Source organism: Lissotriton helveticus, chromosome 5_1, assembly GCF_964261635.1.
Source record: "Lissotriton helveticus chromosome 5_1, aLisHel1.1, whole genome shotgun sequence".
Lineage (NCBI taxonomy): Eukaryota > Metazoa > Chordata > Amphibia > Caudata > Salamandridae > Lissotriton > Lissotriton helveticus.
Genome location: NC_136065.1, coordinates 2,059,949,948 through 2,059,962,445, shown reverse-complemented (window position 1 = coordinate 2,059,962,445; position 12,498 = coordinate 2,059,949,948).

Genomic DNA, 12,498 nt, shown 5'->3' with positions numbered 1-12,498 from the left:
TGCAAACTCTGACTCACATGGACGAGGTGCCTTCTTTTGTTTTCAGGGCCTGTAGTTGTTGATTAGCACAGGCTGGCAGCAAATTGTAATTCCTGCTGCTGTGCCCACCAAAACGGCCCCTCAACACTCCAAGTGTTTGCTGACTGTATGGCTGTCGACTGCAACAACGGATACAAGACGTTTTCACCATTGCGGAATTTGCTTACCATCTAGATTACCAACGGCCAGCCCAATGGACACTTTGGGTGATGCAGAGTCGTTTTTGACTCGAGTGTCAGCTTCTTAAAGTGCCCCACCTGACCTCAGGTTAAGAGAACCACACCTATGAGGGTAGAATGCCCCATTTGGTCTGGCAGATTTCATTTTTTTTCTTAAAATTTTATTTTTATCCTCATTTGCATTCTCACCGCCCAACACTCAACGATACCACCCTTGGGCTGTTTAACCTCATATAACGACTCTGCTATAGAGGAGGGGGCTTCTGCCACGCTCTTAGAGTCTGACCCTCTTCCAGGCAATGCCCATTAAGTTGGTTAGACAGAGGGGCTTCCTCCAAGACGTATCCACCCTTTCCTCAAATCTTCACCAGGCCGGGAAGACTACAGGCCAAACCGAGATAAGAGAAAGCTTAATCATAGGACATGCATCCAAAAAGTTATTTTACCACCTTCCCCTTCACCCAAAACATAACAAAAAGGGAGTCCAAAATCGATATTTTTTTTGCGCTGATCTGAAATGTCTAGCTTGGCAATAGCTCTCAAGGATCTTATCCAGTCCAGTTCGGCAGATTTTATGACTGTACACGTAAAAATGCAGCCAGACTCCGGCTTCCCAGACTCCTCTGAGGACCACCCTGCCACAGCAGTTCTGTGCTCTGCAACAGCACAGAGGCACACAACCTCCTGAGCACCAGAGCAGTGTAGTCACTTGGTGGAAACGAAGGTCATCCCAGCGGGCGGCTGAGCACCGTTAAAGTTATCCGTTTCAGTTATCCGTGGCTGACCAGGTACCCCGGCCTTTTGCTGCCTCACTTAATGCACATAGAAAGGAAGGGGGTGCGGGGAGGGAAACGCTGTGTTTGTGCTCAGAGGGTGGGGGAAAGATTCTAAACGCGAAGCAGGAGGGGGAAAGCAATAAAAAACACAGTTCAAAGATCAAACAAGTAGATAAAGCGCAGCGCTCCTGAAACGGGCAAAGCGCGGAATGAAAATAGTCTCTTCAAAATTAAGTAAAAGCTACACATTGAAAAACATTTCATAAAGAAATGTAACCCTGAGATCTGCTGCTGTGTTTCTTCATATAACTATTTTCAAAAGACGGGCGAAGGAGATGCGATAAACAAATCTCGGTGGATACCAAGTACTCTCTTTTCTAATGGTTCTTTTCTTCTACATACACACATCTCGCTCAGCTTGGACTCTAGCAAAATGAGAAGATTGCGATCCGTTTCTAGTACTCCATCCCTGATCCTGTGTCTCTTTCACTTCCATTAAGAATGCGGCTGCCCGCGACCCCCGTAGGGGTCACCTCGGAGGGCGGCCATCATTAGTTTAATTTAGGCGCCTCCCCTTACACGTTTCGGGGACTCCAGAAGGAGTCCCCTTACAGGGCGCGCCGGACACATCATGACCGGCGTGCCAGGAGATGGGGAGGGGTATTTAGCCAGAGAGTGCCTGCGCGCATTATCATCCTACTGTGAGAGTGTGCTCAGCTACCCTCCCCCCCCCCCCAACCTCCCTCCCTGGGCAGTACCAGGTATACAGGGGTAATGGCACGTTCAGCTATGAGGCGGTGCGAGCTCAGGACAGGCACTTTCGTTGGGCCTCTTTGCTGCCCGACTCACCATCTCCCACCCTACCGCGTACCCGGCTTGAGGCAGGCCAGGGGGGGTTTGAGAATGTTGTAATGTTTTTCATTGTGTTGCAGGCGGAGTTACAGGGCGATCTGGAAGCAGTCTGGGTACAGAAGGATACCTCAGCAAGAGCACAATAAGGGTGCCAGAGCCAAATACCAGGAGCCTCACAGGAGGGTCCTGGAACAATGACGTTGGCGCCCCGTTAGTCCTTCGGGCGGTTGTGGGCCTGAACAACCGGGGGCTTGCCTTGCTATGCTGAAAGGAGCACCAGTAATAAGGGAGGGACCAATGTGTCACGTGATCCAGTAAGGGTATCACCCCTATAAGGGTAGCACTGATTGGGTTTTCCACAGTGCTTGGCTCATCAGGCAGGCAGGGTAGCATAGGTTAGTACGGCTACCTGCCCTTGGATCACCCGTAAGATGTATGTATGTGTATGTATGTATGTGTCTTGTAAAGCGCACTGCTGCCCTGAGGTGTCATGGCGCTGTAGACCGCTGGGGAACCCGTCCTGGCTATCCCTGTGAGATGGTCCCTACTGGGTATCTCCAAGGTGAAACCAGGCATCCCCGGCGAATGTGGGGGGCTGTTGTAGAGATGAGGTAAGCTAATGCCCAGAGTTGCCGAGTGTGATCCCTGGTTAGAGTAGGCACCGAGGCGAGAATTATCGAGTCCGCTGACCCTGGTCCACGACCCTGCCGTGTCGGGAATTGAACCCTGGTCCCGGGCCGTTCTCTGCTTCCAGGTCTGCCGTCTCTAACCAGTGAGCCACACCACTCCACAACCCACCATAATTTGCATACTGTTGTATGTAATAAACCTGCAGCAATAATTTTCTCCAAACAAAAAGGTGTGTGGTGTATTTATTTATGCTTGCCTTTTCTACTTTGGTGCGGGTGGGGATCATCCTGCGCCGATAATGGAACTAATAACAGCACTGTAACTTTTGTTTCCTCAATACATCTCATTTGAGCTCGTCACTACGGGAGGGGATGTAGCTCAGTGGTAGAACGCACGTTTCGCATGTATGAGGCCCTGGCCTCGGGTTCAATCCCCAGCATCTCCACGGCTTAAAATAAATGAATTCAGTAAACGGTGTTGAATTTAAACGGTGTTGAAAACGTTAGCTCGTCCGAATTGTGAAAGCTTGAATTGTGAAAGCTTGCCGATTAAACATTGTGTACACGTTTGCAATGCTTCATAAGATGTTACATAGAAAGACAAGTGGCCGCGCGGAATGAGGAGAGAGAGGGGGGTCACGCCCCCAACCAGATGGCACACTGCACACAATTAAGTGCGAGTGGAATGAAACTGTAGTTAGGCGCTGCTGCCTCGGAACTTCACGGATGTGACAATAAGGCCAACAGAAATCAAGAAAACAACAGCAATGCCAACCTTAAACCAATCACAAGGGACAGGAGAAATTACATGGAGGTGAAGCCAATATACAGATTACTATAAGTTTCGCTGAGACAGCGTATGCAGCACATGCGCTGCCAAACACGAGACCTAAAAATAAAGAGTTGGGCATTGGGGTTTGGCTGGGAGATCTGATTCACAGCATCATCTGATGGACGGAGGACCTTATGACACGCAGGGCTCATTACAGAACTATTATTGCTTTACATGGGGCTTTCTATGGGATATCCTAATTCAAGAAGGTGGGGAAGTGTTTCTCGGTTACGAAGGACGTCACCAGCACTGCTTCCGTTGAAGTGTGTGTGTGTGTCCAGGTCTGGTGGCTTAGTGGCCTAATGCATCTACTGTAGGGCCTGTGTCAACCTCACGGTCACAGGTTCAAATCCTGGCGGGTCCACTCTGCCTTTTATCCTTCTGAGGTCGATAAAATGATTACCCTTAAGTTGGGTAACAATAATCATGTTGTTCAGTGCCAAGATACCCCTTGGGTGAACGTGTGCTTTACAAATACACTTGCAGTGCCACTTTTCTTAGGTTGTATGCCCCATTCACCTCAGTCCCTTATTTCTTTTCTGTTCACGATTCTTTTTTTGCCAGTTATTTATTTATTTATTTTTAAATTCGCGGTCTCTGTGTTTGTATTTTTATATGTTTTTATTTTCGTATTTGAACATTTTGTGCATTCTTGTTTTTCCTTTCTTAGGGTCTCCTTCTCTGACCTCTTTTCTCTTCTCTGCTCCTGCTGCTGTCTCCTCTCCGACCTGCTTCTCTACCTGTCAGCCCCTGCTGCTGTCTCTTTATCTGCTCGTCTCTCCCTTCCTGTCTGTTCCTCCTCCTCCTCCTCCTCCTGCTCCTCTCTCGTTCTCTGCCCTCCCCTCTCTGCCACTCTGCATTTGCCCTGCCCTTGGGCAACCCTTGCTCCGGGGCGAATGTCATAGGCCGTGAGGGCTGCTGCTCACATGTCGCGCACTGTCTGATGACGGTGACATCTCAGAGGGTGGGGGACATGTGAAGTGTGCTCTGTACTCACTGGTGTAACGAAAATTCGAGGGGGTCTCACTGAACTGTGCGAAGAGGGCCCCCCTGCGGGCCCAATCAGGAGCTCGCTGGCCAGAGTGCAGTGCCGAGGGGGCCCCCTGGAGCGTGCCCCTCCCCCCGCAATGCGGAGGCCTGTGTTACGCCCCTGTCTATGCTGTAATCTTGTAAACGTTCTATAGGCGCTGGCTCTTAAAAATGGCTGGAGTCGTGATTCTATAGGCGCCTCCTCTTATAATATCCGGAGTCTTGATTCTATAGGCAACGCCTCTTGAAATGCCTGGTGTATTGAAAAGTTCTATAGGTGCCGCGTCTTAGACATGGCTGGAGTCTTGATTCTGTAGGCGCCGTCTCTTGTAATGTTTTGAGACTTGATAAGCTCTATAGGCATCACTTCCTATAATGCCTCTGAGTATTGATAAAATTTACAGGGCAGCGTTTTGAAATATCCCAAACCTTGATTAGCTCTATAGGTGCTGTTTATTTTAACGCCTATGAGTAGTTATTAGCTTTATAGACACTGTGCCGCCTCTTCTAATGTCTCTGGTGTTTATTAGCTCTATAGGCGCCACTCTTGTAATCCCTCCAAGTATTGAGTTCTTTCATGGCATCCTTCTGTAGTTCTCAAACTTCAGCCTCTTCTAACGCATTGTGTCTGGCTTTATCCTATAGGGCTGGTGTTGGAAATGGCCTCCTTGGGGGAAATTACCCCAACATTTTTTGCTTTTTCCTCCTAGTCTTTGCCGACTCTCTCTGCATAACCATAGGAAGCTGGGCACCTTCTCTCTGTACTGCAGATGAAATCGGCACGTGCCCGCCATGCCCGCATTGGACTGTGGGTGCGTATGTGTTGGGGTTTAGGTACCGTACCTCAGTGCGCCCTGTAAACAGGTACACCACACTGGCTAGTAGTAGGACATAGCACTGAGCTAGCCACCCACCGGCTAGCCGTCAAGCCTATATCAGGTCTGCCATGACAGGTCTGGGGGGAGACATTGGCCTCCTGCCATATTTGGCATCGTTGATGCCTCAGCCAACCCTGAGTGGGTCATCCCATACCATGAGGGCACCCGCTAGGGAAGCCCTGACTGGCACCAGTGGGGGTGGGGGGATGGTAGGCTGAAGGCCGGGTGGGCACTTATGAATGTTCCCTGCCCAGGTAGTGACAAACCCCCAAGGACTTGCCTTAGAGTCTGTCTCTAACCATGGCTACTCCTGGGGTGTTGCAGATTCTCTGGAGTGGCCTTAGGGTCCTATGCATGTCGTCACTGTCAAGGCAGTGGGGAAGTGTGTGCGTCTTCCTATACTGATTTGGAAAAGGCTCTGACACGCGGATCTGGGCTGGTCTGTCAGTGCAGACCGGGGTGTGCACACCGGCCCTGATGCTGTTTCAGATACATGTCATGCCTGCAGTGGCAGACTGCAGCATGCACCATGGCACCTATGGCATTTTTGAACAGTGCTCGGCCTGTCATCGCAGGCTGATGAGCGCATACCTGCACCCCCAGTGTTCTAACATATGGGTCAGGCCTGCCAGTGCATGCTTGTTTCTGCGCGTTTGAATCCATTGTGCTAGCGGCAAGGTACTCGGTCCACCGTCGCTGGCCGGGAGTGCGCAATCACATCTGTAAGGGGAAAAAGCCATGTCTGTCTGGTCGGAGCAGTGTGGTGTGCTTGCCATGTGAAAGTTTGTGCGATTTTCCTATCCATTTTGGGAAGCAGCGCTGATTCACTGTTCTGAAACAAGGGCCGATCTGTTATTGCAAACAGGTGGGTGTGCACTGGCATCGATTGTGAGTAAACTCCTGAGCAGACTTCCATTGTAGGCCACTGTGAGTGTGTACCTGCACTTGTGGTGCCAGTGATTGCATGTGCCTCCTGCCAACGCAGGCTTGTGGGTTCCCACAGACAAACCTGTGTCCATCCTGCTGTGCAGAGTGGGGCGGGGGTGGGGGGGGCTTGCAGCGCTGGTGCTGGGAACTATGTGTCCCTCCTGCCATCGCAGGTCGGTGTGCTCAATAGCACACGTGCACCCAGGTACTGAGGAATACCTGTGTGTGTTTTCACTACATATGAGACTGGCTCTTCCCATAGGCTAGCATGGGGAAGTGGTTGACATTACTTCAGACTGCAATAGTGGATTGCTGTAGAGCAGCCTCATGGCGTTTTCTATCAATGGATTTGCAGGGCCAAACCCTTTTAATTGGTAACAGAGGTTTTGGCATCACTCAATTAGAAATGCAATTTGTAGAATATAGACATGTCTATGCATCAAGAGTCTTGGGGACTGCAGTGTCTGGCTCCAGTGGATACCAGGGGTTGGGGGGTGCACATCTGTGCATTCCCCAATTGGCAGCCATAAATCATGGGCATCCCATGGGAACAGCAGACCTCTGCCATTTGAGGGTCAGATGGGATAGATTGAAGATAGAGCTTGTGACACTTGGCCTCTACAGGTCGGATCATTGCCCCACTAAAGATGAAGGTCTTCATTCCAAGGCTATGAGAAACAACGGATAACTGTGGGTCTACCAACATAATCAAGACTACGTGTGTGTAGGGCTGGCTATGTGTCTGCTACCAAAAGTTGAATAGAAGACAAACTATTGGACAATTAACCAATGTGAAAAATGTCCATCAGTTACTCGTTCCGTGCCACCCAGTACATCATTTGGTCTACTTCACAGTAGTTAGTCCATTGTTTTATCTCCGTGAATATGAAAAGGAGATGATTAATGAAAGATGGATGTCTGGTAGGTGTTATTCACTTGTAAACTGAGAGCAGTGCATTGGTGAAAAAGTTGAAAAAAGTGAGTGTGTTAAATATAAGATTGGATGATGCATGCAATGTAACTTTATTCTGGAGTCCTGCACCTCCAACGTTAAAAACAATAGAGTGCAAAAAAGTCAGATGGTTCAAACAAATAACTTCTGACTGGGTAATCTGGTCGACATGTTTCTGCGGACTATTAAAGGTCAGACAATGTACCTGCCGCTTCCTCAGGACCCATAAACTTGATTGCTACTGCTTACGTGAAATAAATAATAATTAAATACAAAAGGACATATGTGAACAGAAATGCTGAATGTCACCTGTTCACTTCCATTTTCCTCCTTTGGATCATGGGGTCCAATTGTGAATTCGCCAGCATGCCCACACATAGACAAGAAATGAAATATAGAAAAAACCATAACACCTTCATTAATAAGGGCTATCAAAAGACATTGCTAAATTATAATTCGTAACATATCTCGGTCCAATGACCTTAATATGCATTCCATTGTACAGTTATCAATGGCTCACCTTAATTTGTAAGGGGAATTGCCTCGCCTCACCTGGCAAACAGCTCAGGAAATTGAAGCACCGCTCTATAGTGCAGAAAATGTAGAAAAGTCAAGATGAAACATATGACAGCTAAAACATTGTCAAACTGAGTACTTTTTTTTTTTTAAAAACCTTTATTTTAGTTTTGCAGTCAATAGAGATACATGACATTCACATCATTATCAACCATACAGCGCGGTACATTTATGGTACAGTAGCAGAACAGCTGGTATTCTTGTGGGCTGAAGCAGCCCATCTCACCTGAAAAGTAAAACAATTAACAGCAGGTCACAGGGTGAAGACAACATAAGCAGAGCATTGTACTCATCTCATGTAGGAATGCAAGCATTGGGGAGAGACCTCTACGTCTTGTAGGCAGATCTAACAATAATGGCGCCCGTCATAGTCAATGTGCCATAGAGAGAACGGACAGCTAGGTACCTATATGATGTGGCTGCCATACTCCTCATCAGGCGATCCCAAGTATCCCCGTTAGTACTAGTGTATCCTGCGCTTCCCATTGAGGGTGCCCCTTCGGCTCCTACAAGTGTGCATATGCAACGTGGGTATCCTGATTGATGTTTGTCGTGAGGTGTAGCACGTCGTCCCCCCCTGTGTGGAGCCATAACAATTTGTGCTCAGGCAATGAACCCAATGTGCATGAACATTCCCACTTGAACACATCATTAATGCACCAGGAGAGCCCGGCGTGTCATGTTCTGTAAACAGTAGTAGCCTAGCTGCAGGTGTCTCACCACCCCTCACTCCACCTCGACGCTAAGTAGCCCGCTGCTTCCCGAGCGGAGAGATTCTGTTCCCACCCGCTAGGTTTGTTGCATTTGTATCCATGCGACAGATGGCATTAGGTTGCTCCGGGCTCAGCTATCTGATTCTCATCCATAGAGGTGTCACTGTGAGACACCTGGGACAGCCAGTAGAGTTGTAGCGGGGACCACATATCCTTGGGCCTACAACGTATGGGCATTAATTCTGCATAAATGCCATGTTGGTCTTGGCAGTATGTGAGATCGTTCAGCCAGTCTTTGAATTTCGGCGCCCTACCTCTCCCCCATCTGCAGGCCACTCTCCTTTTAGCGAGGAGCAGTGCAATGTCCACGAATCGTCGATGCATTCTGGGCACATTCTTGGTATACCCCAACAGCATCAACACCGGGTCAAGTGGTAGTAGGCCTGCAATCATGACCTGCAGCGCAGCATGCACCTGCGTCCAGTAGTCCTGTATCACACCGCATTCCCAGGCCAAATGGAGGAAGCCCGCCCCTTCCGAGCGGCACCTTGCGCATTTGTCGTCGTTTGAGAGTAGAAATCGTAGCTTCCTGACCGGCGTATAATAAAATCTCTGTATAAACTTGTAATGAATAATTTTCAGACGACAGCTGGACGAGACATTGGCCGTGACCGAGCAGCAATAGTGCCATTGTTCATCAGTAAGTTCAGTGTCAAGGTCAGAGTCCCAGTCCTCTCGCGCTCTGGACCTAACCGGCGGGCGCTGCGTTCGTATATGATTATACAGTTTGGAAACCATATGCCTCCCATCTGACACCAAAAGCACATGCAAAGGCAATACCACCTCTGGTTCGTCCGGGAAGGAGGGGAGTATGTCACGCATACCCTGACGAAGCCTAATATAGTAAAATACCTCCATTGGAGTCGGGGGGCCCGCCTGAAATATCTGATCCTTGGTGCGAAATACTCTATCATGGAACAGATCACCCCATGTTCGTATGTGAACACGTTTGCACAGGGATCGAAATCCGGTTTCTAGTAATAATGACAGTTTCGGGTGGTACGTGAGGGGCAGTGCAGGTGAATAAAGCATGGGAGCATCAAGCATTGTAGCTATTCTTCTCCATGCGTCGACAGTACATGTGACTGTAGTGGCGGGTGTCTCAATATCACCAATCCCTCCCATCACCATGCCGTTGAGCGGAAGCGGATGCGCTATCCACTCTTCAGCCGCAATCTGTGGCATAAAGGGAGCGGGACAAACCCAGTGGTAGGCGTATTGCGCCTGTGCACTAAGATAGTACACTACAAAATCCGGCACATCGAACCCACCCTTGTCGTAGGGTTGTGTTAAGACCGCCCAGCTAAGCCGCGGTTGTTTACCTCCCCAAAATAGGCGGAGCAGTTCAGTTCGCAGTCTCTTAAAAAAATAGGGGCCTGGGTAGTAGGGTATATTTTGAAACAGATATAGGAAACGTGGGAGGATGATCATCTTGATCAGGGAAGCTCTGCCCGCCATTGATAGCGGCAAGGCCATCCATCAGTCACATTATCTGCCAGTTGCGATATTGCCACGCCATAGTTCAGCCGGATAGTGTCTTCTTTATTGAGTGATATCTCAATGCCCAGGTATCTGAGTTCTGAACTGCACCATTCCAGGGGGTAGTCCAATTGGAAATGGGCAACCGAAGCCGTAAGGGGGAAGAATTGTGATTTCTTCCAGTTAATGTGCACTCCGGACATGCCTCCAAACGCAATAAATTCTCTAAGGATTGGGTTAAGGTTCTGCTGTGGGTGCCGCACATACAGGGTGACGTCGTCCGCGTATAAGGAAATCCCTATCTGTCGTTGGTAGCAGTTAAAGGCGCTGTCCTTATGGAGCTGCCGGATCCTGCACGCCAACGGCTCAATTGCCATGGCGAACAGCAGGGGCGACAGAGGGCAGCCCTGCCTGGTCCCTCTTGTAATCGGCATCTGTGTAGATAGCACACCATTGATGACGACCCTGGCAACTGGGGCAGTATAAAGGAGTTGCACCCAAGAGATGAAGATTCGAGGAAATCCCATTCTAGTCAAGATAGCCATGAGGTAGCCCCATTCCACAGAGTCAAACGCTTTGGTGGCGTCCAGAAACACAGCGGCAACGGGCAGCTCAGGCGAGATGGTGGGGATAAGTGAGAACAGCATACGAAGGTTATGTGATGTTGCTCGACCCGGCACAAAGCCAGATTGGTCCGGTAGCACCAGGGTATTCATGAGTAGGGACAACCTAGTCGCTAACACTTTGGCAAGAATCTTCGCGTCACAGTTCAGAAGTGAAAGGGGTCTGTAGGAGTCGGTATCTAATGGATTCTTTCCCGGCTTCAGAAGTGAGGTGATCGCCACCTCCCTCATTGAACCTGGTAGTATCCCCACCTCCAGTGCCTCCGTAAAGACTTCCCTCAGCACCGGCGCCATGACGTCAATGTAGCACTTGTAAAATTCTGCTGGGAGGCCGTCCAGCCCCGCAGCTTTACCGTTACTAAGGGACATGATAGCATCCCTAATCTCATCCAGTTCAAAAGGACTACCGAGGAAGGCCCTGTGAGCGTCGCCAAGCCAACATAGCGCTATGTCATCAAGGAAGTCCCCAAAATCTACCTCGCCTACCTGCTGAGTGGAGTACAATTGTTGGTAGTGCTGCAGGAAGGTGTCATGTATCCTTCGTGTGTCCCGATAGGTCCCTCCCTTGCCATCCGCAATTTCCAATATGTGGGTAGCATAGTGCTGGCGGCGCGTGAGCGCTGCAAGTACCTTCCCCGGCCGGTCCCCCTCACAGAACCTCCTAGCCACCCAGTGTTTGCCCCGGAATTTCACCTCCCTGGCAGCCTCTTCCTCGAAGGACGAAAGTTTAGACCGGAACGCCTGCGCCAGATCAGGGCTAGGATTATGTACCATCTCCGCCTCTAGGGCCTTAAGTTCCGACTCAAGTCTAGTCAGCGTGCGCACTATATCCCTAAGTACCCCGCAACTCTTAGCAATCGTGATACCCCTGACAGTCACCTTAAAGGCTTCCCATATCGTTTCCACACTGTCTACTGTTCCCTTGTTTCTAGGGAAGAACGCCTCTATCTCCTCCCCTAGTTCATGCTTAAAGACAGGGTCCAACAGGGATGAGGGAAGCAGTCGCCACGGCGGTCGCATCCTGTTCAGTCCAGGCACCTCAATCATAGCCAATACCGGGCAGTGGTCAGAGTAGGTACGAGGCAGATGTTTCACTCTAATGACACCAGCAGCTAGGCCCCGTGATATGAAGCAGTAATCAAGCCTCGCCCACGTACGTGCGTGTGTTGTGAAGTGCGTGCCCTCTCTAGCCCCTGGGTGTGTGTACCTCCAGCTATCTATGAGCCCTGCCTCAGTCAGTATACCCTGCAGAGCATCCCTTGCTTTTGTGTTGTATTGGCCACTCCCATCCGACCTATCCGCTACCGGCACCAACGACAGGTTGAAGTCCCCCCCCCAGATAACGTGTGTGGCTTCGACCTCCAATACATGACCCCACAGTGTAAGGAAGAAACCAGGTGTGTCTATATTGGGCGCATAGCAATTCACAATCACGACAACGTCTGTGCCCAGTCTACTCCATAGGATCACATATCTCCCCTCTGTGTCCACCCTCGCTCCCAGCTTTTGGAAAGGTATTGATCTGTTAATCAAGATGACCGTGCCCCTGGAATAAGTAGAATAAGAAGAGAACGCCCTCACGATTGCCCATCTGCATGCAAATTTCGGTTCCCTTCGCGGGTCCAAGTGAGTTTCCTGTAACAACGCTATCTGCACATGATGCCTATCTAAATACGTGAGCACATTCCTACATTTCCTGGGATCATTAAGCCCTCGCACATTCCAGGACATAATTGAAACGTTATGCATTGCATTATCCCCCATGACCACAACCGTATTCCTTATAAAGGATCATTGCCAAGCTGTCAGCCCTTATTTGCCTCGTACCAAGTGTAAATCTATGCACTGTATGAAACATTCGTATCTGCCATTCAGCATCTCTGTCGGTTGCACTAGTTGCAACAATTGCATTCATGCCATTAACATCTCCCGAACCACCGCCATTAGCAACAAC